Source organism: Astyanax mexicanus, chromosome 18 (genome assembly GCF_023375975.1).
Source record: "Astyanax mexicanus isolate ESR-SI-001 chromosome 18, AstMex3_surface, whole genome shotgun sequence".
Lineage (NCBI taxonomy): Eukaryota > Metazoa > Chordata > Actinopteri > Characiformes > Acestrorhamphidae > Astyanax > Astyanax mexicanus.
Genome location: NC_064425.1, coordinates 31,648,767 through 31,674,729, shown reverse-complemented (window position 1 = coordinate 31,674,729; position 25,963 = coordinate 31,648,767). Strand labels below are relative to the sequence as shown.

The following is a 25,963-nucleotide window of genomic DNA, read 5'->3' as shown; positions in this document are numbered from 1 at the left end:
TCTTACTCAATGGAATGGAAGCTTCAGATTAGGCCCAATAAAAAAAGCCCAATTAAAAAAAAATCATATTTACAAAGAATATTCTGAGAAATAAATAAATAAAATCATACACACACATTAAAGTATACTTGGCATACATTTACAGAAAGGCCCAAGGTGCCTTTTTAATTTTTTTCACCCCTGCCATCCAAACAGCCTGAGTCCGCGGCACACTTGATCCAGGTAATTAAGACCTTCAGGATACACGTGAACATTCTAGACTCAGGTGTGTTAAATCTGAAATCTTTAGCGTGGTAGAGCCCCATGAACAGGAGTCAGTCGCCCTGTACCTATGTTAAGAAAATAAAAAATAATGCATTTTTTCTTTATTTATTAGCATGAAGAAACAATATCCTCCTTCAAAAAAATGAAAGAACTTTTAAGTGAGTATTTAATCTGTATATGGTTTACTGTAAGTGTTTTATATGAAGAGTAAACACAGTGTAGCCTTGTAAAAATTTGTGACATCATGGACTGAACGGAGTAAAAAATAAAGGAAAGATGGAAAAGCTTACAGCACCTGGTATTCCCAGGCGGTCTCCCATCCAAGTACTAACCAGGCCCGACCCTGCTTAGCTTCCGAGATCAGACGAGATCGGGCGTTCTCAGGGTGGTATGGTCGTAAGCGAAAGATCAACTCCCAACAAGCCTATTTATAAGTCACTCACAGACCTGAGTCTTTTCACTGTCATTTACTGCTCTTGACAAAAGTAAAGCAGCTCTACGGACTAATACAAAGATCTTGCCTCAAAATAAAAGCTCCTTTTAACTTTCACTACAAAAAGTAACCAAAGAAAAAAAGACAAAAACTCCCTATATGTCTTAATTTTTATCTCTTCATTTTTTTTGTTCAATTTTCTTGCTCTACGTTTCTTACTCAATGGAATGGAAGCTTCAGATTAGGCCCAATAAAAAAAAAGCCCAATTAAAAAAAAATCATATTTACAAAGAATATTCTGAGAAATAAATAAATAAAATCATACACACACATTAAAGTATACTTGGCATACATTTACAGAAAGGCCCTGTGTCCTACAGAAGGTGCCTTTTTAAATTTTTTCACCCCTGCCATCCAAACAGCCTGAGTCCGCGGCACACTTGATCCAGGTAATTAAGACCTTCAGGATCACGTGAACATTCTAGACTCAGGTGTGTTAAATCTGAAATCTTTAGCGTGGTAGAGCCCCAGGAACAGGAGTCAGTCGCCCTGTACCTATGTTAAGAAAATAAAAAATAATGCATTTTTTCTTTATTTATTAGCATGAAGAAACAATATCCTCCTTCAGAAAAATGAAAGAACTTTTAAGTGAGTATTTAATCTGTATATGGTTTACTGTAAGTGTTTTATATGAAGAGTAAACACAGTGTAGCCTTGTAAAAAATTGTGACATCATGGACTGAACGGAGTAAAAAATAAAGGAAAGATGGAAAAGCTTACAGCACCTGGTATTCCCAGGCGGTCTCCCATCCAAGTACTAACCAGGCCCGACCCTGCTTAGCTTCCGAGATCAGACGAGATCGGGCGTTCTCAGGGTGGTATGGCCGTAAGCGAAAGATCAACTCCCAACAAGCCTATTTATAAGTCACTCACAGACCTGAGTCTTTTCACTGTCATTTACTGCTCTTGACAAAAGTAAAGCAGCTCTACGGACTAATACAAAGATCTTGCCTCAAAATAAAAGCTCCTTTTAACTTTCACTACAAAAAGTAACCAAAGAAAAAAAAGACAAAAACTCCCTATATGTCTTAATTTTTATCTCTTCATTTTTTTGTTCAATTTTCTTGCTTTACGTTTCTTACTCAATGGAATGGAAGCTTCAGATTAGGCCCAATAAAAAAAAGCCCAATTAAAAAAAAAATCATATTTACAAAGAATATTCTGAGAAATAAATAAATAAAATCATACACACACATTAAAGTATACTTGGCATACATTTACAGAAAGGCCCTGTGTCCTACAGAAGGTGCCTTTTTAAATTTTTTCACCCCTGCCATCCAAACAGCCTGAGTCCGCGGCACACTTGATCCAGGTAATTAAGACCTTCAGGATCACGTGAACATTCTAGACTCAGGTGTGTTAAATCTGAAATCTTTAGCGTGGTAGAGCCCCAGGAACAGGAGTCAGTCGCCCTGTACCTATGTTAAGAAAATAAAAAATAATGCATTTTTTCTTTATTTATTAGCATGAAGAAACAATATCCTCCTTCAGAAAAATGAAAGAACTTTTAAGTGAGTATTTAATCTGTATATGGTTTACTGTAAGTGTTTTATATGAAGAGTAAACACAGTGTAGCCTTGTAAAAAATTGTGACATCATGGACTGAACGGAGTAAAAAATAAAGGAAAGATGGAAAAGCTTACAGCACCTGGTATTCCCAGGCGGTCTCCCATCCAAGTACTAACCAGGCCCGACCCTGCTTAGCTTCCGAGATCAGACGAGATCGGGCGTTCTCAGGGTGGTATGGCCGTAAGCGAAAGATCAACTCCCAACAAGCCTATTCATAAGTCACTCACAGACCTGAGTCTTTTCACTGTCATTTACTGCTCTTGACAAAAGTAAAGCAGCTCTACGGACTAATACAAAGATCTTGCCTCAAAATAAAAGCTCCTTTTAACTTTCACTACAAAAAGTAACCAAAGAAAAAAAGACAAAAACTCCCTATATGTCTTAATTTTTATCTCTTCATTTTTTTGTTCAATTTTCTTGCTTTACGTTTCTTACTCAATGGAATGGAAGCTTCAGATTAGGCCCAATAAAAAAAAGCCCAATTAAAAAAAAAATCATATTTACAAAGAATATTCTGAGAAATAAATAAATAAAATCATACACACACATTAAAGTATACTTGGCATACATTTACAGAAAGGCCCTGTGTCCTACAGAAGGTGCCTTTTTAATTTTTTTCACCCCTGCCATCCAAACAGCCTGAGTCCGCGGCACACTTGATCCAGGTAATTAAGACCTTCAGGATCACGTGAACATTCTAGACTCAGGTGTGTTAAATCTGAAATCTTTAGCGTGGTAGAGCCCCAGGAACAGGAGTCAGTCGCCCTGTACCTATGTTAAGAAAATAAAAAATAATGCATTTTTTCTTCATTTATTAGCATGAAGAAACAATATCCTCCTTCAGAAAAATGAAATAACTTTTAAGTGAGTATTTAATCTGTATATGGTTTACTGTAAGTGTTTTATATGAAGAGTAAACACAGTGTAGCCTTGTAAAAAATTGTGACATCATGGACTGAACGGAGTAAAAAATAAAGGAAAGATGGAAAAGCTTACAGCACCTGGTATTCCCAGGCGGTCTCCCATCCAAGTACTAACCAGGCCCGACCCTGCTTAGCTTCCGAGATCAGACGAGATCAGGCGTTCTCAGGGTGGTATGGCCGTAAGCGAAAGATCAACTCCCAACAAGCCTATTTATAAGTCACTCACAGACCTGAGTCTTTTCACTGTCATTTACTGCTCTTGACAAAAGTAAAGCAGCTCTACGGACTAATACAAAGATCTTGCCTCAAAATAAAAGCTCCTTTTAACTTTCACTACAAAAAGTAACCAAAGAAAAAAAGACAAAAACTCCCTATATGTCTTAATTTTTATCTCTTCATTTTTTTGTTCAATTTTCTTGCTTTACGTTTCTTACTCAATGGAATGGAAGCTTCAGTTTAGGCCCAATAAAAAAAAGCCCAATTAAAAAAAAAATCATATTTACAAAGAATATTCTGAGAAATAAATAAATAAAATCATACACACACATTAAAGTATACTTGGCATACATTTACAGAAAGGCCCTGTGTCCTACAGAAGGTGCCTTTTTAAATTTTTTCACCCCTGCCATCCAAACAGCCTGAGTCCGCGGCACACTTGATCCAGGTAATTAAGACCTTCAGGATCACGTGAACATTCTAGACTCAGGTGTGTTAAATCTGAAATCTTTAGCGTGGTAGAGCCCCAGGAACAGGAGTCAGTCGCCCTGTACCTATGTTAAGAAAATAAAAAATAATGCATTTTTTCTTTATTTATTAGCATGAAGAAACAATATCCTCCTTCAGAAAAATGAAAGAACTTTTAAGTGAGTATTTAATCTGTATATGGTTTACTGTAAGTGTTTTATATGAAGAGTAAACACAGTGTAGCCTTGTAAAAAATTGTGACATCATGGACTGAACGGAGTAAAAAATAAAGGAAAGATGGAAAAGCTTACAGCACCTGGTATTCCCAGGCGGTCTCCCATCCAAGTACTAACCAGGCCCGACCCTGCTTAGCTTCCGAGATCAGACGAGATCGGGCGTTCTCAGGGTGGTATGGCCGTAAGCGAAAGATCAACTCCCAACAAGCCTATTCATAAGTCACTCACAGACCTGAGTCTTTTCACTGTCATTTACTGCTCTTGACAAAAGTAAAGCAGCTCTACGGACTAATACAAAGATCTTGCCTCAAAATAAAAGCTCCTTTTAACTTTCACTACAAAAAGTAACCAAAGAAAAAAAGACAAAAACTCCCTATATGTCTTAATTTTTATCTCTTCATTTTTTTGTTCAATTTTCTTGCTTTACGTTTCTTACTCAATGGAATGGAAGCTTCAGATTAGGCCCAATAAAAAAAAAGCCCAATTAAAAAAAAAATCATATTTACAAAGAATATTCTGAGAAATAAATAAATAAAATCATACACACACATTAAAGTATACTTGGCATACATTTACAGAAAGGCCCTGTGTCCTACAGAAGGTGCCTTTTTAAATTTTTTCACCCCTGCCATCCAAACAGCCTGAGTCCGCGGCACACTTGATCCAGGTAATTAAGACCTTCAGGATCACGTGAACATTCTAGACTCAGGTGTGTTAAATCTGAAATCTTTAGCGTGGTAGAGCCCCAGGAACAGGAGTCAGTCGCCCTGTACCTATGTTAAGAAAATAAAAAATAATGCATTTTTTCTTTATTTATTAGCATGAAGAAACAATATCCTCCTTCAGAAAAATGAAAGAACTTTTAAGTGAGTATTTAATCTGTATATGGTTTACTGTAAGTGTTTTATATGAAGAGTAAACACAGTGTAGCCTTGTAAAAAATTGTGACATCATGGACTGAACGGAGTAAAAAATAAAGGAAAGATGGAAAAGCTTACAGCACCTGGTATTCCCAGGCGGTCTCCCATCCAAGTACTAACCAGGCCCGACCCTGCTTAGCTTCCGAGATCAGACGAGATCGGGCGTTCTCAGGGTGGTATGGCCGTAAGCGAAAGATCAACTCCCAACAAGCCTATTCATAAGTCACTGACAGACCTGAGTCTTTTCACTGTCATTTACTGCTCTTGACAAAAGTAAAGCAGCTCTACGGACTAATACAAAGATCTTGCCTCAAAATAAAAGCTCCTTTTAACTTTCACTACAAAAAGTAACCAAAGAAAAAAAGACAAAAACTCCCTATATGTCTTAATTTTTATCTCTTCATTTTTTTGTTCAATTTTCTTGCTCTACGTTTCTTAATCAATGGAATGGAAGCTTCAGATTAGGCCCAATAAAAAAAAGCCCAATTTAAAAAAAAATCATATTTACAAAGAATATTCTGAGAAATAAATAAATAAAATCATACACACACATTAAAGTATACTTGGCATACATTTACAGAAAGGCCCTGTGTCCTACAGAAGGTGCCTTTTTAATTTTTTTCACCCCTGCCATCCAAACAGCCTGAGTCCGCGGCACACTTGATCCAGGTAATTAAGACCTTCAGGATCACGTGAACATTCTAGACTCAGGTGTGTTAAATCTGAAATCTTTAGCGTGGTAGAGCCCCAGGAACAGGAGTCAGTCGCCCTGTACCTATGTTAAGAAAATAAAAAATAATGCATTTTTTCTTTATTTATTAGCATGAAGAAACAATATCCTCCTTCAGAAAAATGAAAGAACTTTTAAGTGAGTATTTAATCTGTATATGGTTTACTGTAAGTGTTTTATATGAAGAGTAAACACAGTGTAGCCTTGTAAAAAATTGTGACATCATGGACTGAACGGAGTAAAAAATAAAGGAAAGATGGAAAAGCTTACAGCACCTGGTATTCCCAGGCGGTCTCCCATCCAAGTACTAACCAGGCCCGACCCTGCTTAGCTTCCGAGATCAGACGAGATCGGGCGTTCTCAGGGTGGTATGGCCGTAAGCGAAAGATCAACTCCCAACAAGCCTATTCATAAGTCACTCACAGACCTGAGTCTTTTCACTGTCATTTACTGCTCTTGACAAAAGTAAAGCAGCTCTACGGACTAATACAAAGATCTTGCCTCAAAATAAAAGCTCCTTTTAACTTTCACTACAAAAAGTAACCAAAGAAAAAAAGACAAAAACTCCCTATATGTCTTAATTTTTATCTCTTCATTTTTTTGTTCAATTTTCTTGCTTTACGTTTCTTACTCAATGGAATGGAAGCTTCAGATTAGGCCCAATAAAAAAAAGCCCAATTAAAAAAAAAATCATATTTACAAAGAATATTCTGAGAAATAAATAAATAAAATCATACACACACATTAAAGTATACTTGGCATACATTTACAGAAAGGCCCTGTGTCCTACAGAAGGTGCCTTTTTAATTTTTTTCACCCCTGCCATCCAAACAGCCTGAGTCCGCGGCACACTTGATCCAGGTAATTAAGACCTTCAGGATCACGTGAACATTCTAGACTCAGGTGTGTTAAATCTGAAATCTTTAGCGTGGTAGATCCCCAGGAACAGGAGTCAGTCGCCCTGTACCTATGTTAAGAAAATAAAAAATAATGCATTTTTTCTTTATTTATTAGCATGAAGAAACAATATCCTCCTTCAGAAAAATGAAAGAACTTTTAAGTGAGTATTTAATCTGTATATGGTTTACTGTAAGTGTTTTATATGAAGAGTAAACACAGTGTAGCCTTGTAAAAAATTGTGACATCATGGACTGAACGGAGTAAAAAATAAAGGAAAGATGGAAAAGCTTACAGCACCTGGTATTCCCAGGCGGTCTCCCATCCAAGTACTAACCAGGCCCGACCCTGCTTAGCTTCCGAGATCAGACGAGATCGGGCGTTCTCAGGGTGGTATGGCCGTAAGCGAAAGATCAATTCCCAACAAGCCTATTTATAAGTCACTCACAGACCTGAGTCTTTTCACTGTCATTTACTGCTCTTGACAAAAGTAAAGCAGCTCTACGGACTAATACAAAGATCTTGCCTCAAAATAAAAGCTCCTTTTAACTTTCACTACAAAAAGTAACCAAAGAAAAAAAGACAAAAACTCCCTATATGTCTTAATTTTTATCTCTTCATTTTTTTTGTTCAATTTTCTTGCTCTACGTTTCTTACTCAATGGAATGGAAGCTTCAGATTAGGCCCAGTAAAAAAAAAAGCCCAATTAAAAAAAAAATCATATTTACAAAGAATATTCTGAGAAATAAATAAATAAAATCATACACACACATTAAAGTATACTTGGCATACATTTACAGAAAGGCCCTGTGTCCTACAGAACGTGCCTTTTTAATTTTTTTCACCCCTGCCATCCAAACAGCCTGAGTCCGCGGCACACTTGATCCAGGTAATTAAGACCTTCAGGATCACGTGAACATTCTAGACTCAGGTGTGTTAAGTCTGAAATCTTTAGCGTGGTAGAGCCCCAGGAACAGAAGTCAGTCGCCCTGTACCTATGTTAAGAAAATAAAAAATAATGCATTTTTTCTTTATTTATTAGCATGAAGAAACAATATCCTCCTTCAGAAAAATGAAAGAACTTTTAAGTGAGTACTTAATCTGTATATGGTTTACTGTAAGTGTTTTATATGAAGAGTAAACACAGTGTAGCCTTGTAAAAATTTGTGACATCATGGACTGAACGGAGTAAAAAATAAAGGAAAGATGGAAAAGCTTACAGCACCTGGTATTCCCAGGCGGTCTCCCATCCAAGTACTAACCAGGCCCGACCCTGCTTAGCTTCCGAGATCGGGCGTTCTCAGGGTGGTATGGCCGTAAGCGAAAGATCAACTCCCAACAAGCCTATTTATAAGTCACTCACAGACCTGAGTCTTTTCACTGTCATTTACTGCTCTTGACAAAAGTAAAGCAGCTCTACGGACTAATACAAAGATCTTGCCTCAAAATAAAAGCTCCTTTTAACTTTCACTACAAAAAGTAACCAAAGAAAAAAAGACAAAAACTCCCTATATGTCTTAATTTTTATCTCTTCATTTTTTTTTTTCAATTTTCTTGCTCTACGTTTCTTACTCAATAGAATGGAAGCTTCAGATTATGCCCAATAAAAAAAAGCCCAATTAAAAAAAATCATATTTACAAAGAATATTCTGAGAAATAAATAAATAAAATCATACACACACATTAAAGTATACTTGGCATACATTTACAGAAAGGCCCTGTGTCCTACAGAAGGTGCCTTTTTAATTTTTTTCACCCCTGCCATCCAAACAGCCTGAGTCCGCGGCACACTTAATCTAGGTAATTAAGACCTTCAGGATCACGTGAACATTCTAGACTCAGGTGTGTTAAATCTGAAATCTTTAGTGTGGTAGAGCCCCAGGAACAGGAGTGAGCCGCCCTGTACCTATACGTTAAGAAAATAAAAAATAATGCATTTTTTTTCTTTATTTATTAGCATGAAGAAACAATATCCTCCTTCAGAAAAATGAAATAACTTTTAAGTGAGTATTTAATCTGTATATGGTTTACTGTAAGTGTTTTATATGAAGAGTAAACACAGTGTAGCCTTGTAAAAAATTGTGACATCATGGACTGAACGGAGTAAAAAATAAAGGAAAGATGGAAAAGCTTACAGCACCTGGTATTCCCAGGCGGTCTCCCATCCAAGTACTAACCAGGCCCGACCCTGCTTAGCTTCCGAGATCAGACGAGATCGGGCTTTCTCAGGGTGGTATGGCCGTAAGCGAAAGATCAACTCCCAACAAGCCTATTTATAAGTCACTCACAGACCTGAGTCTTTTCACTGTCATTTACTGCTCTTGACAAAAGTAAAGCAGCTCTACGGACTAATACAAAGATCTTGCCTCAAAATAAAAGCTCCTTTTAACTTTCACTACAAAAAGTAACCAAAGAAAAAAAGACAAAAACTCCCTATATGTCTTAATTTTTATCTCTTCATTTTTTTTGTTCAATTTTCTTGCTTTACGTTTCTTACTCAATGGAATGGAAGCTTCAGATTAGGCCCAATAAAAAAAAGCCCAATTAAAAAAAAAATCATATTTACAAAGAATATTCTGAGAAATAAATAAATAAAATCATACACACACATTAAAGTATACTTGGCATACATTTACAGAAAGGCCCTGTGTCCTACAGAAGGTGCCTTTTTAAATTTTTTCACCCCTGCCATCCAAACAGCCTGAGTCCGCGGCACACTTGATCCAGGTAATTAAGACCTTCAGGATCACGTGAACATTCTAGACTCAGGTGTGTTAAATCTGAAATCTTTAGCGTGGTAGAGCCCCAGGAACAGGAGTCAGTCGCCCTGTACCTATGTTAAGAAAATAAAAAATAATGCATTTTTTCTTTATTTATTAGCATGAAGAAACAATATCCTCCTTCAGAAAAATGAAAGAACTTTTAAGTGAGTATTTAATCTGTATATGGTTTACTGTAAGTGTTTTATATGAAGAGTAAACACAGTGTAGCCTTGTAAAAAATTGTGACATCATGGACTGAACGGAGTAAAAAATAAAGGAAAGATGGAAAAGCTTACAGCACCTGGTATTCCCAGGCGGTCTCCCATCCAAGTACTAACCAGGCCCGACCCTGCTTAGCTTCCGAGATCAGACGAGATCGGGCGTTCTCAGGGTGGTATGGCCGTAAGCGAAAGATCAACTCCCAACAAGCCTATTTATAAGTCACTCACAGACCTGAGTCTTTTCACTGTCATTTACTGCTCTTGACAAAAGTAAAGCAGCTCTACGGACTAATACAAAGATCTTGCCTCAAAATAAAAGCACCTTTTAACTTTCACTACAAAAAGTAACCAAAGAAAAAAAGACAAAAACTCCCTATATGTCTTAATTTTTATCTCTTCATTTTTTTTGTTGAATTTTCTTGCTCTACGTTTCTTACTCAATGGAATGGAAGCTTCAGATTAGGCCCAATAAAAAAGCCCAATTAAAAAAAAATCATATTTACAAAGAATATTCTGAGAAATAAATAAAAAAAATCATACACACACATTAAAGTATACTTGGCATACATTTACAGAAAGGCCCTGTGTCCTACAGAAGGTGCCTTTTTAAATTTTTTCACCCCTGCCATCCAAACAGCCTGAGTCCGCGGCACACTTGATCCAGGTAATTAAGACCTTCAGGATCACGTGAACATTCTAGACTCAGGTGTGTTAAATCTGAAATCTTTAGCGTGGTAGAGCCCCAGGAACAGGAGTCAGTCGCCCTGTACCTATGTTAAGAAAATAAAAAATAATGCATTTTTTCTTTATTTATTAGCATGAAGAAACAATATCCTCCTTCAGAAAAATGAAAGAACTTTTAAGTGAGTATTTAATCTGTATATGGTTTACTGTAAGTGTTTTATATGAAGAGTAAACACAGTGTAGCCTTGTAAAAAATTGTGACATCATGGACTGAACGGAGTAAAAAATAAAGGAAAGATGGAAAAGCTTACAGCACCTGGTATTCCCAGGCGGTCTCCCATCCAAGTACTAACCAGGCCCGACCCTGCTTAGCTTCCGAGATCAGACGAGATCGGGCGTTCTCAGGGTGGTATGGCCGTAAGCGAAAGATCAACTCCCAACAAGCCTATTTATAAGTCACTCTGAGTCTTTTCACTGTCATTTACTGCTCTTGACAAAAGTAAAGCAGCTCTACGGACTAATACAAAGATCTTGCCTCAAAATAAAAGCTCCTTTTAACTTTCACTACAAAAAGTAACCAAAGAAAAAAATACAAAAACTCCCTATATGTCTTAATTTTTATCTCTTCATTTTTTTTTGTTCAATTTACTTGCTCTACGTTTCTTACTCAATGGAATGGAAGCTTCAGATTAGGCCCAATAAAAAAAAAAGCCCAATTAAAAAAAAAATCATATTTACAAAGAATATTCTGAGAAATAAATAAATAAAATCATACACACACATTAAAGTATACTTGGCATACATTTACAGAAAGGCCCTGTGTCCTACAGAAGGTGCCTTTTTAATTTTTTTCACCCCTGCCATCCAAACAGCCTGAGTCCGCGGCACACTTGATCCAGGTAATTAAGACCTTCAGGATCACGTGAACATTCTAGACTCAGGTGTGTTAAATCTGAAATCTTTAGCGTGGTAGAGCCCCAGGAACAGGAGTGAGCCGCCCTGTACCTATACGTTAAGAAAATAAAAAAGAATGCATTTTTTTCTTTATTTATTAGCATGAAGAAACAATATCCTCCTTCAGAAAAATGAAAGAACTTTTAAGTGAGTATTTAATCTGTATATGGTTTACTGTAAGTGTTTTATATGAAGAGTAAACACAGTGTAGCCTTGTAAAAAATTGTGACATCATGGACTGAACGGAGTAAAAAATAAAGGAAAGATGGAAAAGCTTACAGCACCTGGTATTCCCAGGCGGTCTCCCATCCAAGTACTAACCAGGCCCGACCCTGCTTAGCTTCCGAGATCAGACGAGATCGGGCGTTCTCAGGGTGGTATGGCCGTAAGCGAAAGATCAACTCCCAACAAGCCTATTCATAAGTCACTCACAGACCTGAGTCTTTTCACTGTCATTTACTGCTCTTGACAAAAGTAAAGCAGCTCTACGGACTAATACAAAGATCTTGCCTCAAAATAAAAGCTCCTTTTAACTTTCACTACAAAAAGTAACCAAAGAAAAAAAGACAAAAACTCCCTATATGTCTTAATTTTTATCTCTTCATTTTTTTGTTCAATTTTCTTGCTTTACGTTTCTTACTCAATGGAATGGAAGCTTCAGATTAGGCCCAATAAAAAAAAGCCCAATTAAAAAAAAAATCATATTTACAAAGAATATTCTGAGAAATAAATAAATAAAATCATACACACACATTAAAGTATACTTGGCATACATTTACAGAAAGGCCCTGTGTCCTACAGAAGGTGCCTTTTTAATTTTTTTCACCCCTGCCATCCAAACAGCCTGAGTCCGCGGCACACTTGATCCAGGTAATTAAGACCTTCAGGATCACGTGAACATTCTAGACTCAGGTGTGTTAAATCTGAAATCTTTAGCGTGGTAGAGCCCCAGGAACAGAAGTCAGTCGCCCTGTACCTATGTTAAGAAAATTAAAAATAATGCATTTTTTCTTTATTTATTAGCATGAAGAAACAATATCCTCCTTCAGAAAAATGAAAGAACTTTTAAGTGAGTACTTAATCTGTATATGGTTTACTGTAAGTGTTTTATATGAAGAGTAAACACAGTGTAGCCTTGTAAAAATTTGTGACATCATGGACTGAACGGAGTAAAAAATAAAGGAAAGATGGAAAAGCTTACAGCACCTGGTATTCCCAGGCGGTCTCCCATCCAAGTACTAACCAGGCCCGACCCTGCTTAGCTTCCGAGATCAGACGAGATCGGGCGTTCTCAGGGTGGTATGGCCGTAAGCGAAAGATCAACTCCCAACAAGCCTATTTATAAGTCACTCACAGACCTGAGTCTTTTCACTGTCATTTACTGCTCTTGACAAAAGTAAAGCAGCTCTACGGACTAATACAAAGATCTTGCCTCAAAATAAAAGCTCCTTTTAACTTTCACTACAAAAAGTAACCAAAGAAAAAAAGACAAAAACTCCCTATATGTCTTAATTTTTATCTCTTCATTTTTTTTTTGTTCAATTTTCTTGCTCTACGTTTCTTACTCAATAGAATGGAAGCTTCAGATTAGGCCCAATAAAAAAAAGCCCAATTAAAAAAAAATCATATTTACAAAGAATATTCTGAGAAATAAATAAATAAAATCATACACACACATTAAAGTATACTTGGCATACATTTACAGAAAGGCCCTGTGTCCTACAGAACGTGCCTTTTTAATTTTTTTCACCCCTGCCATCCAAACAGCCTGAGTCCGCGGCACACTTGATCCAGGTAATTAAGACCTTCAGGATCACGTGAACATTCTAGACTCAGGTGTGTTAAATCTGAAATCTTTAGCGTGGTAGAGCCCCAGGAACAGAAGTCAGTCGCCCTGTACCTATGTTAAGAAAATAAAAAATAATGCATTTTTTCTTTATTTATTAGCATGAAGAAACAATATCCTCCTTCAGAAAAATGAAAGAACTTTTAAGTGAGTACTTAATCTGTATATGGTTTACTGTAAGTGTTTTATATGAAGAGTAAACACAGTGTAGCCTTGTAAAAATTTGTGACATCATGGACTGAACGGAGTAAAAAATAAAGGAAAGATGGAAAAGCTTACAGCACCTGGTATTCCCAGGCGGTCTCCCATCCAAGTACTAACCAGGCCCGACCCTGCTTAGCTTCCGAGATCAGACGAGATCGGGCGTTCTCAGGGTGGTATGGCCGTAAGCGAAAGATCAACTCCCAACAAGCCTATTTATAAGTCACTCACAGACCTGAGTCTTTTCACTGTCATTTACTGCTCTTGACAAAAGTAAAGCAGCTCTACGGACTAATACAAAGATCTTGCCTCAAAATAAAAGCTCCTTTTAACTTTCACTACAAAAAGTAACCAAAGAAAAAAAGACAAAAACTCCCTGTATGTCTTAATTTTTATCTCTTCATTTTTTTTTTTCAATTTTCTTGCTCTACGTTTCTTACTCAATGGAATGGAAGCTTCAGATTAGGCCCAATAAAAAAAGCCCAATTAAAAAAAAATCATATTTACAAAGAATATTCTGAGAAATAAATAAATAAAATCATACACACACATTAAAGTATACTTGGCATACATTTACAGAAAGGCCCAAGGTGCCTTTTTAATTTTTTTCACCCCTGCCATCCAAACAGCCTGAGTCCGCGGCACACTTGATCCAGGTAATTAAGACCTTCAGGATACACGTGAACATTCTAGACTCAGGTGTGTTAAATCTGAAATCTTTAGCGTGGTAGAGCCCCATGAACAGGAGTCAGTCGCCCTGTACCTATGTTAAGAAAATAAAAAATAATGCATTTTTTCTTTATTTATTAGCATGAAGAAACAATATCCTCCTTCAAAAAAATGAAAGAACTTTTAAGTGAGTATTTAATCTGTATATGGTTTACTGTAAGTGTTTTATATGAAGAGTAAACACAGTGTAGCCTTGTAAAAATTTGTGACATCATGGACTGAACGGAGTAAAAAATAAAGGAAAGATGGAAAAGCTTACAGCACCTGGTATTCCCAGGCGGTCTCCCATCCAAGTACTAACCAGGCCCGACCCTGCTTAGCTTCCGAGATCAGACGAGATCGGGCGTTCTCAGGGTGGTATGGTCGTAAGCGAAAGATCAACTCCCAACAAGCCTATTTATAAGTCACTCACAGACCTGAGTCTTTTCACTGTCATTTACTGCTCTTGACAAAAGTAAAGCAGCTCTACGGACTAATACAAAGATCTTGCCTCAAAATAAAAGCTCCTTTTAACTTTCACTACAAAAAGTAACCAAAGAAAAAAAGACAAAAACTCCCTATATGTCTTAATTTTTATCTCTTCATTTTTTTTGTTCAATTTTCTTGCTCTACGTTTCTTACTCAATGGAATGGAAGCTTCAGATTAGGCCCAATAAAAAAAAAGCCCAATTAAAAAAAAATCATATTTACAAAGAATATTCTGAGAAATAAATAAATAAAATCATACACACACATTAAAGTATACTTGGCATACATTTACAGAAAGGCCCTGTGTCCTACAGAAGGTGCCTTTTTAAATTTTTTCACCCCTGCCATCCAAACAGCCTGAGTCCGCGGCACACTTGATCCAGGTAATTAAGACCTTCAGGATCACGTGAACATTCTAGACTCAGGTGTGTTAAATCTGAAATCTTTAGCGTGGTAGAGCCCCAGGAACAGGAGTCAGTCGCCCTGTACCTATGTTAAGAAAATAAAAAATAATGCATTTTTTCTTTATTTATTAGCATGAAGAAACAATATCCTCCTTCAGAAAAATGAAAGAACTTTTAAGTGAGTATTTAATCTGTATATGGTTTACTGTAAGTGTTTTATATGAAGAGTAAACACAGTGTAGCCTTGTAAAAAATTGTGACATCATGGACTGAACGGAGTAAAAAATAAAGGAAAGATGGAAAAGCTTACAGCACCTGGTATTCCCAGGCGGTCTCCCATCCAAGTACTAACCAGGCCCGACCCTGCTTAGCTTCCGAGATCAGACGAGATCGGGCGTTCTCAGGGTGGTATGGCCGTAAGCGAAAGATCAACTCCCAACAAGCCTATTTATAAGTCACTCACAGACCTGAGTCTTTTCACTGTCATTTACTGCTCTTGACAAAAGTAAAGCAGCTCTACGGACTAATACAAAGATCTTGCCTCAAAATAAAAGCTCCTTTTAACTTTCACTACAAAAAGTAACCAAAGAAAAAAAGACAAAAACTCCCTATATGTCTTAATTTTTATCTCTTCATTTTTTTGTTCAATTTTCTTGCTTTACGTTTCTTACTCAATGGAATGGAAGCTTCAGATTAGGCCCAATAAAAAAAAGCCCAATTAAAAAAAAAATCATATTTACAAAGAATATTCTGAGAAATAAATAAATAAAATCATACACACACATTAAAGTATACTTGGCATACATTTACAGAAAGGCCCTGTGTCCTACAGAAGGTGCCTTTTTAAATTTTTTCACCCCTGCCATCCAAACAGCCTGAGTCCGCGGCACACTTGATCCAGGTAATTAAGACCTTCAGGATCACGTGAACATTCTAGACTCAGGTGTGTTAAATCTGAAATCTTTAGCGTGGTAGAGCCCCAGGAACAGGAGTCAGTCGCCCTGTACCTATGTTAAGAAAATAAAAAATAATGCATTTTTTCTTTATTTATTAGCATGAAGAAACAATATCCTCCTTCAGAAAAATGAAAGAACTTTTAAGTGAGTATTTAATCTGTATATGGTTTACTGTAAGTGTTTTATATGAAGAGTAAACACAGTGTAGCCTTGTAAAAAATTGTGACATCATGGACTGAACGGAGTAAAAAATAAAGGAAAGATGGAAAAGCTTACAGCACCTGGTATTCCCAGGCGGTCTCCCATCCAAGTACTAACCAGGCCCGACCCTGCTTAGCTTCCGAGATCAGACGAGATCGGGCGTTCTCAGGGTGGTATGGCCGTAAGCGAAAGATCAACTCCCAACAAGCCTATTCATAAGTCACTCACAGACCTGAGTCTTTTCACTGTCATTTACTGCTCTTGACAAAAGTAAAGCAGCTCTACGGACTAATACAAAGATCTTGCCTCAAAATAAAAGCTCCTTTTAACTTTCACTACAAAAAGTAACCAAAGAAAAAAAGACAAAAACTCCCTATATGTCTTAATTTTTATCTCTTCATTTTTTTGTTCAATTTTCTTGCTTTACGTTTCTTACTCAATGGAATGGAAGCTTCAGATTAGGCCCAATAAAAAAAAAGCCCAATTAAAAAAAAAATCATATTTACAAAGAATATTCTGAGAAATAAATAAATAAAATCATACACACACATTAAAGTATACTTGGCATACATTTACAGAAAGGCCCTGTGTCCTACAGAAGGTGCCTTTTTAATTTTTTTCACCCCTGCCATCCAAACAGCCTGAGTCCGCGGCACACTTGATCCAGGTAATTAAGACCTTCAGGATCACGTGAACATTCTAGACTCAGGTGTGTTAAATCTGAAATCTTTAGCGTGGTAGAGCCCCAGGAACAGGAGTCAGTCGCCCTGTACCTATGTTAAGAAAATAAAAAATAATGCATTTTTTCTTCATTTATTAGCATGAAGAAACAATATCCTCCTTCAGAAAAATGAAATAACTTTTAAGTGAGTATTTAATCTGTATATGGTTTACTGTAAGTGTTTTATATGAAGAGTAAACACAGTGTAGCCTTGTAAAAAATTGTGACATCATGGACTGAACGGAGTAAAAAATAAAGGAAAGATGGAAAAGCTTACAGCACCTGGTATTCCCAGGCGGTCTCCCATCCAAGTACTAACCAGGCCCGACCCTGCTTAGCTTCCGAGATCAGACGAGATCAGGCGTTCTCAGGGTGGTATGGCCGTAAGCGAAAGATCAACTCCCAACAAGCCTATTTATAAGTCACTCACAGACCTGAGTCTTTTCACTGTCATTTACTGCTCTTGACAAAAGTAAAGCAGCTCTACGGACTAATACAAAGATCTTGCCTCAAAATAAAAGCTCCTTTTAACTTTCACTACAAAAAGTAACCAAAGAAAAAAAGACAAAAACTCCCTATATGTCTTAATTTTTATCTCTTCATTTTTTTGTTCAATTTTCTTGCTTTACGTTTCTTACTCAATGGAATGGAAGCTTCAGTTTAGGCCCAATAAAAAAAAGCCCAATTAAAAAAAAAATCATATTTACAAAGAATATTCTGAGAAATAAATAAATAAAATCATACACACACATTAAAGTATACTTGGCATACATTTACAGAAAGGCCCTGTGTCCTACAGAAGGTGCCTTTTTAAATTTTTTCACCCCTGCCATCCAAACAGCCTGAGTCCGCGGCACACTTGATCCAGGTAATTAAGACCTTCAGGATCACGTGAACATTCTAGACTCAGGTGTGTTAAATCTGAAATCTTTAGCGTGGTAGAGCCCCAGGAACAGGAGTCAGTCGCCCTGTACCTATGTTAAGAAAATAAAAAATAATGCATTTTTTCTTTATTTATTAGCATGAAGAAACAATATCCTCCTTCAGAAAAATGAAAGAACTTTTAAGTGAGTATTTAATCTGTATATGGTTTACTGTAAGTGTTTTATATGAAGAGTAAACACAGTGTAGCCTTGTAAAAAATTGTGACATCATGGACTGAACGGAGTAAAAAATAAAGGAAAGATGGAAAAGCTTACAGCACCTGGTATTCCCAGGCGGTCTCCCATCCAAGTACTAACCAGGCCCGACCCTGCTTAGCTTCCGAGATCAGACGAGATCGGGCGTTCTCAGGGTGGTATGGCCGTAAGCGAAAGATCAACTCCCAACAAGCCTATTCATAAGTCACTCACAGACCTGAGTCTTTTCACTGTCATTTACTGCTCTTGACAAAAGTAAAGCAGCTCTACGGACTAATACAAAGATCTTGCCTCAAAATAAAAGCTCCTTTTAACTTTCACTACAAAAAGTAACCAAAGAAAAAAAGACAAAAACTCCCTATATGTCTTAATTTTTATCTCTTCATTTTTTTGTTCAATTTTCTTGCTTTACGTTTCTTACTCAATGGAATGGAAGCTTCAGATTAGGCCCAATAAAAAAAAAGCCCAATTAAAAAAAAAATCATATTTACAAAGAATATTCTGAGAAATAAATAAATAAAATCATACACACACATTAAAGTATACTTGGCATACATTTACAGAAAGGCCCTGTGTCCTACAGAAGGTGCCTTTTTAAATTTTTTCACCCCTGCCATCCAAACAGCCTGAGTCCGCGGCACACTTGATCCAGGTAATTAAGACCTTCAGGATCACGTGAACATTCTAGACTCAGGTGTGTTAAATCTGAAATCTTTAGCGTGGTAGAGCCCCAGGAACAGGAGTCAGTCGCCCTGTACCTATGTTAAGAAAATAAAAAATAATGCATTTTTTCTTTATTTATTAGCATGAAGAAACAATATCCTCCTTCAGAAAAATGAAAGAACTTTTAAGTGAGTATTTAATCTGTATATGGTTTACTGTAAGTGTTTTATATGAAGAGTAAACACAGTGTAGCCTTGTAAAAAATTGTGACATCATGGACTGAACGGAGTAAAAAATAAAGGAAAGATGGAAAAGCTTACAGCACCTGGTATTCCCAGGCGGTCTCCCATCCAAGTACTAACCAGGCCCGACCCTGCTTAGCTTCCGAGATCAGACGAGATCGGGCGTTCTCAGGGTGGTATGGCCGTAAGCGAAAGATCAACTCCCAACAAGCCTATTCATAAGTCACTGACAGACCTGAGTCTTTTCACTGTCATTTACTGCTCTTGACAAAAGTAAAGCAGCTCTACGGACTAATACAAAGATCTTGCCTCAAAATAAAAGCTCCTTTTAACTTTCACTACAAAAAGTAACCAAAGAAAAAAAGACAAAAACTCCCTATATGTCTTAATTTTTATCTCTTCATTTTTTTGTTCAATTTTCTTGCTCTACGTTTCTTAATCAATGGAATGGAAGCTTCAGATTAGGCCCAATAAAAAAAAGCCCAATTTAAAAAAAAATCATATTTACAAAGAATATTCTGAGAAATAAATAAATAAAATCATACACACACATTAAAGTATACTTGGCATACATTTACAGAAAGGCCCTGTGTCCTACAGAAGGTGCCTTTTTAATTTTTTTCACCCCTGCCATCCAAACAGCCTGAGTCCGCGGCACACTTGATCCAGGTAATTAAGACCTTCAGGATCACGTGAACATTCTAGACTCAGGTGTGTTAAATCTGAAATCTTTAGCGTGGTAGAGCCCCAGGAACAGGAGTCAGTCGCCCTGTACCTATGTTAAGAAAATAAAAAATAATGCATTTTTTCTTTATTTATTAGCATGAAGAAACAATATCCTCCTTCAGAAAAATGAAAGAACTTTTAAGTGAGTATTTAATCTGTATATGGTTTACTGTAAGTGTTTTATATGAAGAGTAAACACAGTGTAGCCTTGTAAAAAATTGTGACATCATGGACTGAACGGAGTAAAAAATAAAGGAAAGATGGAAAAGCTTACAGCACCTGGTATTCCCAGGCGGTCTCCCATCCAAGTACTAACCAGGCCCGACCCTGCTTAGCTTCCGAGATCAGACGAGATCGGGCGTTCTCAGGGTGGTATGGCCGTAAGCGAAAGATCAACTCCCAACAAGCCTATTCATAAGTCACTCACAGACCTGAGTCTTTTCACTGTCATTTACTGCTCTTGACAAAAGTAAAGCAGCTCTACGGACTAATACAAAGATCTTGCCTCAAAATAAAAGCTCCTTTTAACTTTCACTACAAAAAGTAACCAAAGAAAAAAAGACAAAAACTCCCTATATGTCTTAATTTTTATCTCTTCATTTTTTTGTTCAATTTTCTTGCTTTACGTTTCTTACTCAATGGAATGGAAGCTTCAGATTAGGCCCAATAAAAAAAAGCCCAATTAAAAAAAAAATCATATTTACAAAGAATATTCTGAGAAATAAATAAATAAAATCATACACACACATTAAAGTATACTTGGCATACATTTACAGAAAGGCCCTGTGTCCTACAGAAGGTGCCTTTTTAATTTTTTTCACCCCTGCCATCCAAACAGCCTGAGTCCGCGGCACACTTGATCCAGGTAATTAAGACCTTCAGGATCACGTGAACATTCTAGACTCAGGTGTGTTAAATCTGAAATCTTTAGCGTGGTAGATCCCCAGGAACAGGAGTCAGTCGCCCTGTACCTATGTTAAGAAAATAAAAAATAATGCATTTTTTCTTTATTTATTAGCATGAAGAAACAATATCCTCCTTCAGAAAAATGAAAGAACTTTTAAGTGAGTATTTAATCTGTATATGGTTTACTGTAAGTGTTTTATATGAAGAGTAAACACAGTGTAGCCTTGTAAAAAATTGTGACATCATGGACTGAACGGAGTAAAAAATAAAGGAAAGATGGAAAAGCTTACAGCACCTGGTATTCCCAGGCGGTCTCCCATCCAAGTACTAACCAGGCCCGACCCTGCTTAGCTTCCGAGATCAGACGAGATCGGGCGTTCTCAGGGTGGTATGGCCGTAAGCGAAAGATCAATTCCCAACAAGCCTATTTATAAGTCACTCACAGACCTGAGTCTTTTCACTGTCATTTACTGCTCTTGACAAAAGTAAAGCAGCTCTACGGACTAATACAAAGATCTTGCCTCAAAATAAAAGCTCCTTTTAACTTTCACTACAAAAAGTAACCAAAGAAAAAAAGACAAAAACTCCCTATATGTCTTAATTTTTATCTCTTCATTTTTTTTGTTCAATTTTCTTGCTCTACGTTTCTTACTCAATGGAATGGAAGCTTCAGATTAGGCCCAGTAAAAAAAAAAGCCCAATTAAAAAAAAAATCATATTTACAAAGAATATTCTGAGAAATAAATAAATAAAATCATACACACACATTAAAGTATACTTGGCATACATTTACAGAAAGGCCCTGTGTCCTACAGAACGTGCCTTTTTAATTTTTTTCACCCCTGCCATCCAAACAGCCTGAGTCCGCGGCACACTTGATCCAGGTAATTAAGACCTTCAGGATCACGTGAACATTCTAGACTCAGGTGTGTTAAATCTGAAATCTTTAGCGTGGTAGAGCCCCAGGAACAGAAGTCAGTCGCCCTGTACCTATGTTAAGAAAATAAAAAATAATGCATTTTTTCTTTATTTATTAGCATGAAGAAACAATATCCTCCTTCAGAAAAATGAAAGAACTTTTAAGTGAGTACTTAATCTGTATATGGTTTACTGTAAGTGTTTTATATGAAGAGTAAACACAGTGTAGCCTTGTAAAAATTTGTGACATCATGGACTGAACGGAGTAAAAAATAAAGGAAAGATGGAAAAGCTTACAGCACCTGGTATTCCCAGGCGGTCTCCCATCCAAGTACTAACCAGGCCCGACCCTGCTTAGCTTCCGAGATCAGACGAGATCGGGCGTTCTCAGGGTGGTATGGCCGTAAGCGAAAGATCAACTCCCAACAAGCCTATTTATAAGTCACTCACAGACCTGAGTCTTTTCACTGTCATTTACTGCTCTTGACAAAAGTAAAGCAGCTCTACGGACTAATACAAAGATCTTGCCTCAAAATAAAAGCTCCTTTTAACTTTCACTACAAAAAGTAACCAAAGAAAAAAAGACAAAAACTCCCTATATGTCTTAATTTTTATCTCTTCATTTTTTTTGTTCAATTTTCTTGCTCTACGTTTCTTACTCAATAGAATGGAAGCTTCAGATTATGCCCAATAAAAAAAAGCCCAATTAAAAAAAATCATATTTACAAAGAATATTCTGAGAAATAAATAAATAAAATCATACACACACATTAAAGTATACTTGGCATACATTTACAGAAAGGCCCTGTGTCCTACAGAAGGTGCCTTTTTAAATTTTTTCACCCCTGCCATCCAAACAGCCTGAGTCCGCGGCACACTTTATCCAGGTAATTAAGACCTTCAGGATCACGTGAACATTCTAGACTCAGGTGTGTTAAATCTGAAATCTTTAGCGTGGTAGAGCCCCAGGAACAGGAGTCAGTCGCCCTGTACCTATGTTAAGAAAATAAAAAATAATGCATTTTTTCTTTATTTATTAGCATGAAGAAACAATATCCTCCTTCAGAAAAATGAAAGAACTTTTAAGTGAGTATTTAATCTGTATATGGTTTACTGTAAGTGTTTTATATGAAGAGTAAACACAGTGTAGCCTTGTAAAAAATTGTGACATCATGGACTGAACGGAGTAAAAAATAAAGGAAAGATGGAAAAGCTTACAGCACCTGGTATTCCCAGGCGGTCTCCCATCCAAGTACTAACCAGGCCCAACCCTGCTTAGCTTCCGAGATCAGACGAGATCGGGCGTTCTCAGGGTGGTATGGCCGTAAGCGAAAGATCAGCTCCCAACAAGCCTATTTATAAGTCACTCACAGACCTGAGTCTTTTCACTGTCATTTACTGCTCTTGACAAAAGTAAAGCAGCTCTACGGACTAATACAAAGATCTTGCCTCAAAATAAAAGCTCCTTTTAACTTTCACTACAAAAAGTAACCAAAGAAAAAAAGACAAAAACTCCCTATATGTCTTAATTTTTATCTCTTCATTTTTTTGTTCAATTTTCTTGCTTTACGTTTCTTACTCAATGGAATGGAAGCTTCAGATTAGGCCCAATAAAAAAAAGCCCAATTAAAAAAAAAATCATATTTACAAAGAATATTCTGAGAAATAAATAAATAAAATCATAAACACACATTAAAGTATACTTGGCATACATTTACAGAAAGGCCCTGTGTCCTACAGAAGGTGCCTTTTTAATTTTTTTCACCCCTGCCATCCAAACAGCCTGAGTCCGCGGCACACTTGATCCAGGTAATTAAGACCTTCAGGATCACGTGAACATTCTAGACTCAGGTGTGTTAAATCTGAAATCTTTAGCGTGGTAGAGCCCCAGGAACAGAAGTCAGTCGCCCTGTACCTATGTTAAGAAAATAAAAAATAATGCATTTTGTTCTTTATTTATTAGCATGAAGAAACAATATCCTCCTTCAGAAAAATGAAAGAACTTTTAAGTGAGTACTTAATCTGTATATGGTTTACTGTAAGTGTTTTATATGAAGAGTAAACACAGTGTAGCCTTGTAAAAATTTGTGACATCATGGACTGAACGGAGTAAAAAATAAAGGAAAGATGGAAAAGTTTACAGCACCTGGTATTCCCAGGCGGTCTCCCATCCAAGTACTAACCAGGCCCGACCCTGCGTAGCTTCCGAGATCAGACGAGATCGGGCGTTCTCAGGATGGTATGGCCGTAAGCGAAAGATCAACTCCCAACAAGCCTATTTATAAGTCACTCACAGACCTGAGTCTTTTCACTGTCATTTACTGCTCTTGACAAAAGTAAAGCAGCTCTACGGACTAATACAAAGATCTTGCCTCAAAATAAAAGCTCCTTTTAACTTTCACTACAAAAAGTAACCAAAGAAAAAAAGACAAAAACTCCCTATATGTCTTAATTTTTATCTCTTCATTTTTTTTTTGTTCAATTTTCTTGCTCTACGTTTCTTACTCAATAGAATGGAAGCTTCAGATTAGGCCCAATAAAAAAAAGCCCAATTAAAAAAAAATCATATTTACAAAGAATATTCTGAGAAATAAATAAATAAAATCATACACACACATTAAAGTATACTTGGCATACATTTACAGAAAGGCCCTGTGTCCTACAGAACGTGCCTTTTTAATTTTTTTCACCCCTGCCATCCAAACAGCCTGAGTCCGCGGCACACTTGATCCAGGTAATTAAGACCTTCAGGATCACGTGAACATTCTAGACTCAGGTGTGTTAAATCTGAAATCTTTAGCGTGGTAGAGCCCCAGGAACAGAAGTCAGTCGCCCTGTACCTATGTTAAGAAAATAAAAAATAATGCATTTTTTCTTTATTTATTAGCATGAAGAAACAATATCCTCCTTCAGAAAAATGAAAGAACTTTTAAGTGAGTACTTAATCTGTATATGGTTTACTGTAAGTGTTTTATATGAAGAGTAAACACAGTGTAGCCTTGTAAAAATTTGTGACATCATGGACTGAACGGAGTAAAAAATAAAGGAAAGATGGAAAAGCTTACAGCACCTGGTATTCCCAGGCGGTCTCCCATCCAAGTACTAACCAGGCCCGACCCTGCTTAGCTTCCGAGATCAGACGAGATCGGGCGTTCTCAGGGTGGTATGGCCGTAAGCGAAAGATCAACTCCCAACAAGCCTATTTATAAGTCACTCACAGACCTGAGTCTTTTCACTGTCATTTACTGCTCTTGACAAAAGTAAAGCAGCTCTACGGACTAATACAAAGATCTTGCCTCAAAATAAAAGCTCCTTTTAACTTTCACTACAAAAAGTAACCAAAGAAAAAAAGACAAAAACTCCCTGTATGTCTTAATTTTTATCTCTTCATTTTTTTTTTTCAATTTTCTTGCTCTACGTTTCTTACTCAATGGAATGGAAGCTTCAGATTAGGCCCAATAAAAAAAGCCCAATTAAAAAAAAATCATATTTACAAAGAATATTCTGAGAAATAAATAAATAAAATCATACACACACATTAAAGTATACTTGGCATACATTTACAGAAAGGCCCAAGGTGCCTTTTTAATTTTTTTCACCCCTGCCATCCAAACAGCCTGAGTCCGCGGCACACTTGATCCAGGTAATTAAGACCTTCAGGATACACGTGAACATTCTAGACTCAGGTGTGTTAAATCTGAAATCTTTAGCGTGGTAGAGCCCCATGAACAGGAGTCAGTCGCCCTGTACCTATGTTAAGAAAATAAAAAATAATGCATTTTTTCTTTATTTATTAGCATGAAGAAACAATATCCTCCTTCAAAAAAATGAAAGAACTTTTAAGTGAGTATTTAATCTGTATATGGTTTACTGTAAGTGTTTTATATGAAGAGTAAACACAGTGTAGCCTTGTAAAAATTTGTGACATCATGGACTGAACGGAGTAAAAAATAAAGGAAAGATGGAAAAGCTTACAGCACCTGGTATTCCCAGGCGGTCTCCCATCCAAGTACTAACCAGGCCCGACCCTGCTTAGCTTCCGAGATCAGACGAGATCGGGCGTTCTCAGGGTGGTATGGTCGTAAGCGAAAGATCAACTCCCAACAAGCCTATTTATAAGTCACTCACAGACCTGAGTCTTTTCACTGTCATTTACTGCTCTTGACAAAAGTAAAGCAGCTCTACGGACTAATACAAAGATCTTGCCTCAAAATAAAAGCTCCTTTTAACTTTCACTACAAAAAGTAACCAAAGAAAAAAAGACAAAAACTCCCTATATGTCTTAATTTTTATCTCTTCATTTTTTTTGTTCAATTTTCTTGCTCTACGTTTCTTACTCAATGGAATGGAAGCTTCAGATTAGGCCCAATAAAAAAAAAGCCCAATTAAAAAAAAATCATATTTACAAAGAATATTCTGAGAAATAAATAAATAAAATCATACACACACATTAAAGTATACTTGGCATACATTTACAGAAAGGCCCTGTGTCCTACAGAAGGTGCC

General features: G+C 36.8%; 27 non-coding genes and 1 pseudogene across 27 annotated transcripts; all 28 read right to left on the bottom strand.

Annotated features, from left to right (window-relative positions):
- Window positions 1-547: 547 nt before the first annotated feature.
- On the bottom strand, window positions 548-666 carry LOC125783088 (5S ribosomal RNA). The gene has a single exon (XR_007425822.1). It is a non-coding gene; the product is annotated as a 5S ribosomal RNA (ribosomal RNA).
- An 804-nt stretch (window positions 667-1,470) lies between these two features.
- LOC125784259 (5S ribosomal RNA) lies at window positions 1,471-1,589 on the bottom strand. Its single transcript, XR_007426979.1, has one exon. It is a non-coding gene; the product is annotated as a 5S ribosomal RNA (ribosomal RNA).
- Window positions 1,590-2,393: 804 nt separating this feature from the next.
- LOC125784258 (5S ribosomal RNA) lies at window positions 2,394-2,512 on the bottom strand. The gene has a single exon (XR_007426978.1). It is a non-coding gene; the product is annotated as a 5S ribosomal RNA (ribosomal RNA).
- Window positions 2,513-3,315: 803 nt separating this feature from the next.
- On the bottom strand, window positions 3,316-3,434 carry LOC125783015 (5S ribosomal RNA). The gene has a single exon (XR_007425751.1). It is a non-coding gene; the product is annotated as a 5S ribosomal RNA (ribosomal RNA).
- An 803-nt stretch (window positions 3,435-4,237) lies between these two features.
- On the bottom strand, window positions 4,238-4,356 carry LOC125784257 (5S ribosomal RNA). Its single transcript, XR_007426977.1, has one exon. It is a non-coding gene; the product is annotated as a 5S ribosomal RNA (ribosomal RNA).
- Window positions 4,357-5,160: 804 nt separating this feature from the next.
- On the bottom strand, window positions 5,161-5,279 carry LOC125784256 (5S ribosomal RNA). Its single transcript, XR_007426976.1, has one exon. It is a non-coding gene; the product is annotated as a 5S ribosomal RNA (ribosomal RNA).
- Window positions 5,280-6,082: 803 nt separating this feature from the next.
- On the bottom strand, window positions 6,083-6,201 carry LOC125784254 (5S ribosomal RNA). Its single transcript, XR_007426974.1, has one exon. It is a non-coding gene; the product is annotated as a 5S ribosomal RNA (ribosomal RNA).
- An 803-nt stretch (window positions 6,202-7,004) lies between these two features.
- LOC125784253 (5S ribosomal RNA) lies at window positions 7,005-7,123 on the bottom strand. The gene has a single exon (XR_007426973.1). It is a non-coding gene; the product is annotated as a 5S ribosomal RNA (ribosomal RNA).
- Window positions 7,124-7,929: 806 nt separating this feature from the next.
- LOC125783282 (5S ribosomal RNA) lies at window positions 7,930-8,038 on the bottom strand (annotated as a pseudogene).
- Window positions 8,039-8,844: 806 nt separating this feature from the next.
- Window positions 8,845-8,963, bottom strand: LOC125783122 (5S ribosomal RNA). The gene has a single exon (XR_007425857.1). It is a non-coding gene; the product is annotated as a 5S ribosomal RNA (ribosomal RNA).
- An 804-nt stretch (window positions 8,964-9,767) lies between these two features.
- On the bottom strand, window positions 9,768-9,886 carry LOC125784252 (5S ribosomal RNA). Its single transcript, XR_007426972.1, has one exon. It is a non-coding gene; the product is annotated as a 5S ribosomal RNA (ribosomal RNA).
- An 801-nt stretch (window positions 9,887-10,687) lies between these two features.
- On the bottom strand, window positions 10,688-10,806 carry LOC125784251 (5S ribosomal RNA). Its single transcript, XR_007426971.1, has one exon. It is a non-coding gene; the product is annotated as a 5S ribosomal RNA (ribosomal RNA).
- An 803-nt stretch (window positions 10,807-11,609) lies between these two features.
- Window positions 11,610-11,728, bottom strand: LOC125784250 (5S ribosomal RNA). Its single transcript, XR_007426970.1, has one exon. It is a non-coding gene; the product is annotated as a 5S ribosomal RNA (ribosomal RNA).
- An 803-nt stretch (window positions 11,729-12,531) lies between these two features.
- Window positions 12,532-12,650, bottom strand: LOC125784249 (5S ribosomal RNA). Its single transcript, XR_007426969.1, has one exon. It is a non-coding gene; the product is annotated as a 5S ribosomal RNA (ribosomal RNA).
- An 805-nt stretch (window positions 12,651-13,455) lies between these two features.
- Window positions 13,456-13,574, bottom strand: LOC125784248 (5S ribosomal RNA). The gene has a single exon (XR_007426968.1). It is a non-coding gene; the product is annotated as a 5S ribosomal RNA (ribosomal RNA).
- A 791-nt stretch (window positions 13,575-14,365) lies between these two features.
- On the bottom strand, window positions 14,366-14,484 carry LOC125783087 (5S ribosomal RNA). Its single transcript, XR_007425821.1, has one exon. It is a non-coding gene; the product is annotated as a 5S ribosomal RNA (ribosomal RNA).
- Window positions 14,485-15,288: 804 nt separating this feature from the next.
- On the bottom strand, window positions 15,289-15,407 carry LOC125784247 (5S ribosomal RNA). Its single transcript, XR_007426967.1, has one exon. It is a non-coding gene; the product is annotated as a 5S ribosomal RNA (ribosomal RNA).
- Window positions 15,408-16,210: 803 nt separating this feature from the next.
- LOC125784246 (5S ribosomal RNA) lies at window positions 16,211-16,329 on the bottom strand. Its single transcript, XR_007426966.1, has one exon. It is a non-coding gene; the product is annotated as a 5S ribosomal RNA (ribosomal RNA).
- Window positions 16,330-17,133: 804 nt separating this feature from the next.
- Window positions 17,134-17,252, bottom strand: LOC125783014 (5S ribosomal RNA). The gene has a single exon (XR_007425750.1). It is a non-coding gene; the product is annotated as a 5S ribosomal RNA (ribosomal RNA).
- Window positions 17,253-18,055: 803 nt separating this feature from the next.
- Window positions 18,056-18,174, bottom strand: LOC125784245 (5S ribosomal RNA). The gene has a single exon (XR_007426965.1). It is a non-coding gene; the product is annotated as a 5S ribosomal RNA (ribosomal RNA).
- Window positions 18,175-18,978: 804 nt separating this feature from the next.
- LOC125784243 (5S ribosomal RNA) lies at window positions 18,979-19,097 on the bottom strand. Its single transcript, XR_007426963.1, has one exon. It is a non-coding gene; the product is annotated as a 5S ribosomal RNA (ribosomal RNA).
- An 803-nt stretch (window positions 19,098-19,900) lies between these two features.
- LOC125784242 (5S ribosomal RNA) lies at window positions 19,901-20,019 on the bottom strand. Its single transcript, XR_007426962.1, has one exon. It is a non-coding gene; the product is annotated as a 5S ribosomal RNA (ribosomal RNA).
- Window positions 20,020-20,822: 803 nt separating this feature from the next.
- Window positions 20,823-20,941, bottom strand: LOC125784241 (5S ribosomal RNA). Its single transcript, XR_007426961.1, has one exon. It is a non-coding gene; the product is annotated as a 5S ribosomal RNA (ribosomal RNA).
- Window positions 20,942-21,747: 806 nt separating this feature from the next.
- On the bottom strand, window positions 21,748-21,866 carry LOC125784240 (5S ribosomal RNA). The gene has a single exon (XR_007426960.1). It is a non-coding gene; the product is annotated as a 5S ribosomal RNA (ribosomal RNA).
- Window positions 21,867-22,668: 802 nt separating this feature from the next.
- Window positions 22,669-22,787, bottom strand: LOC125783773 (5S ribosomal RNA). The gene has a single exon (XR_007426493.1). It is a non-coding gene; the product is annotated as a 5S ribosomal RNA (ribosomal RNA).
- An 804-nt stretch (window positions 22,788-23,591) lies between these two features.
- LOC125783269 (5S ribosomal RNA) lies at window positions 23,592-23,710 on the bottom strand. The gene has a single exon (XR_007426003.1). It is a non-coding gene; the product is annotated as a 5S ribosomal RNA (ribosomal RNA).
- Window positions 23,711-24,515: 805 nt separating this feature from the next.
- LOC125784239 (5S ribosomal RNA) lies at window positions 24,516-24,634 on the bottom strand. Its single transcript, XR_007426959.1, has one exon. It is a non-coding gene; the product is annotated as a 5S ribosomal RNA (ribosomal RNA).
- Window positions 24,635-25,425: 791 nt separating this feature from the next.
- LOC125783086 (5S ribosomal RNA) lies at window positions 25,426-25,544 on the bottom strand. Its single transcript, XR_007425820.1, has one exon. It is a non-coding gene; the product is annotated as a 5S ribosomal RNA (ribosomal RNA).
- Between the last annotated feature and the right edge of the window lie 419 nt (window positions 25,545-25,963).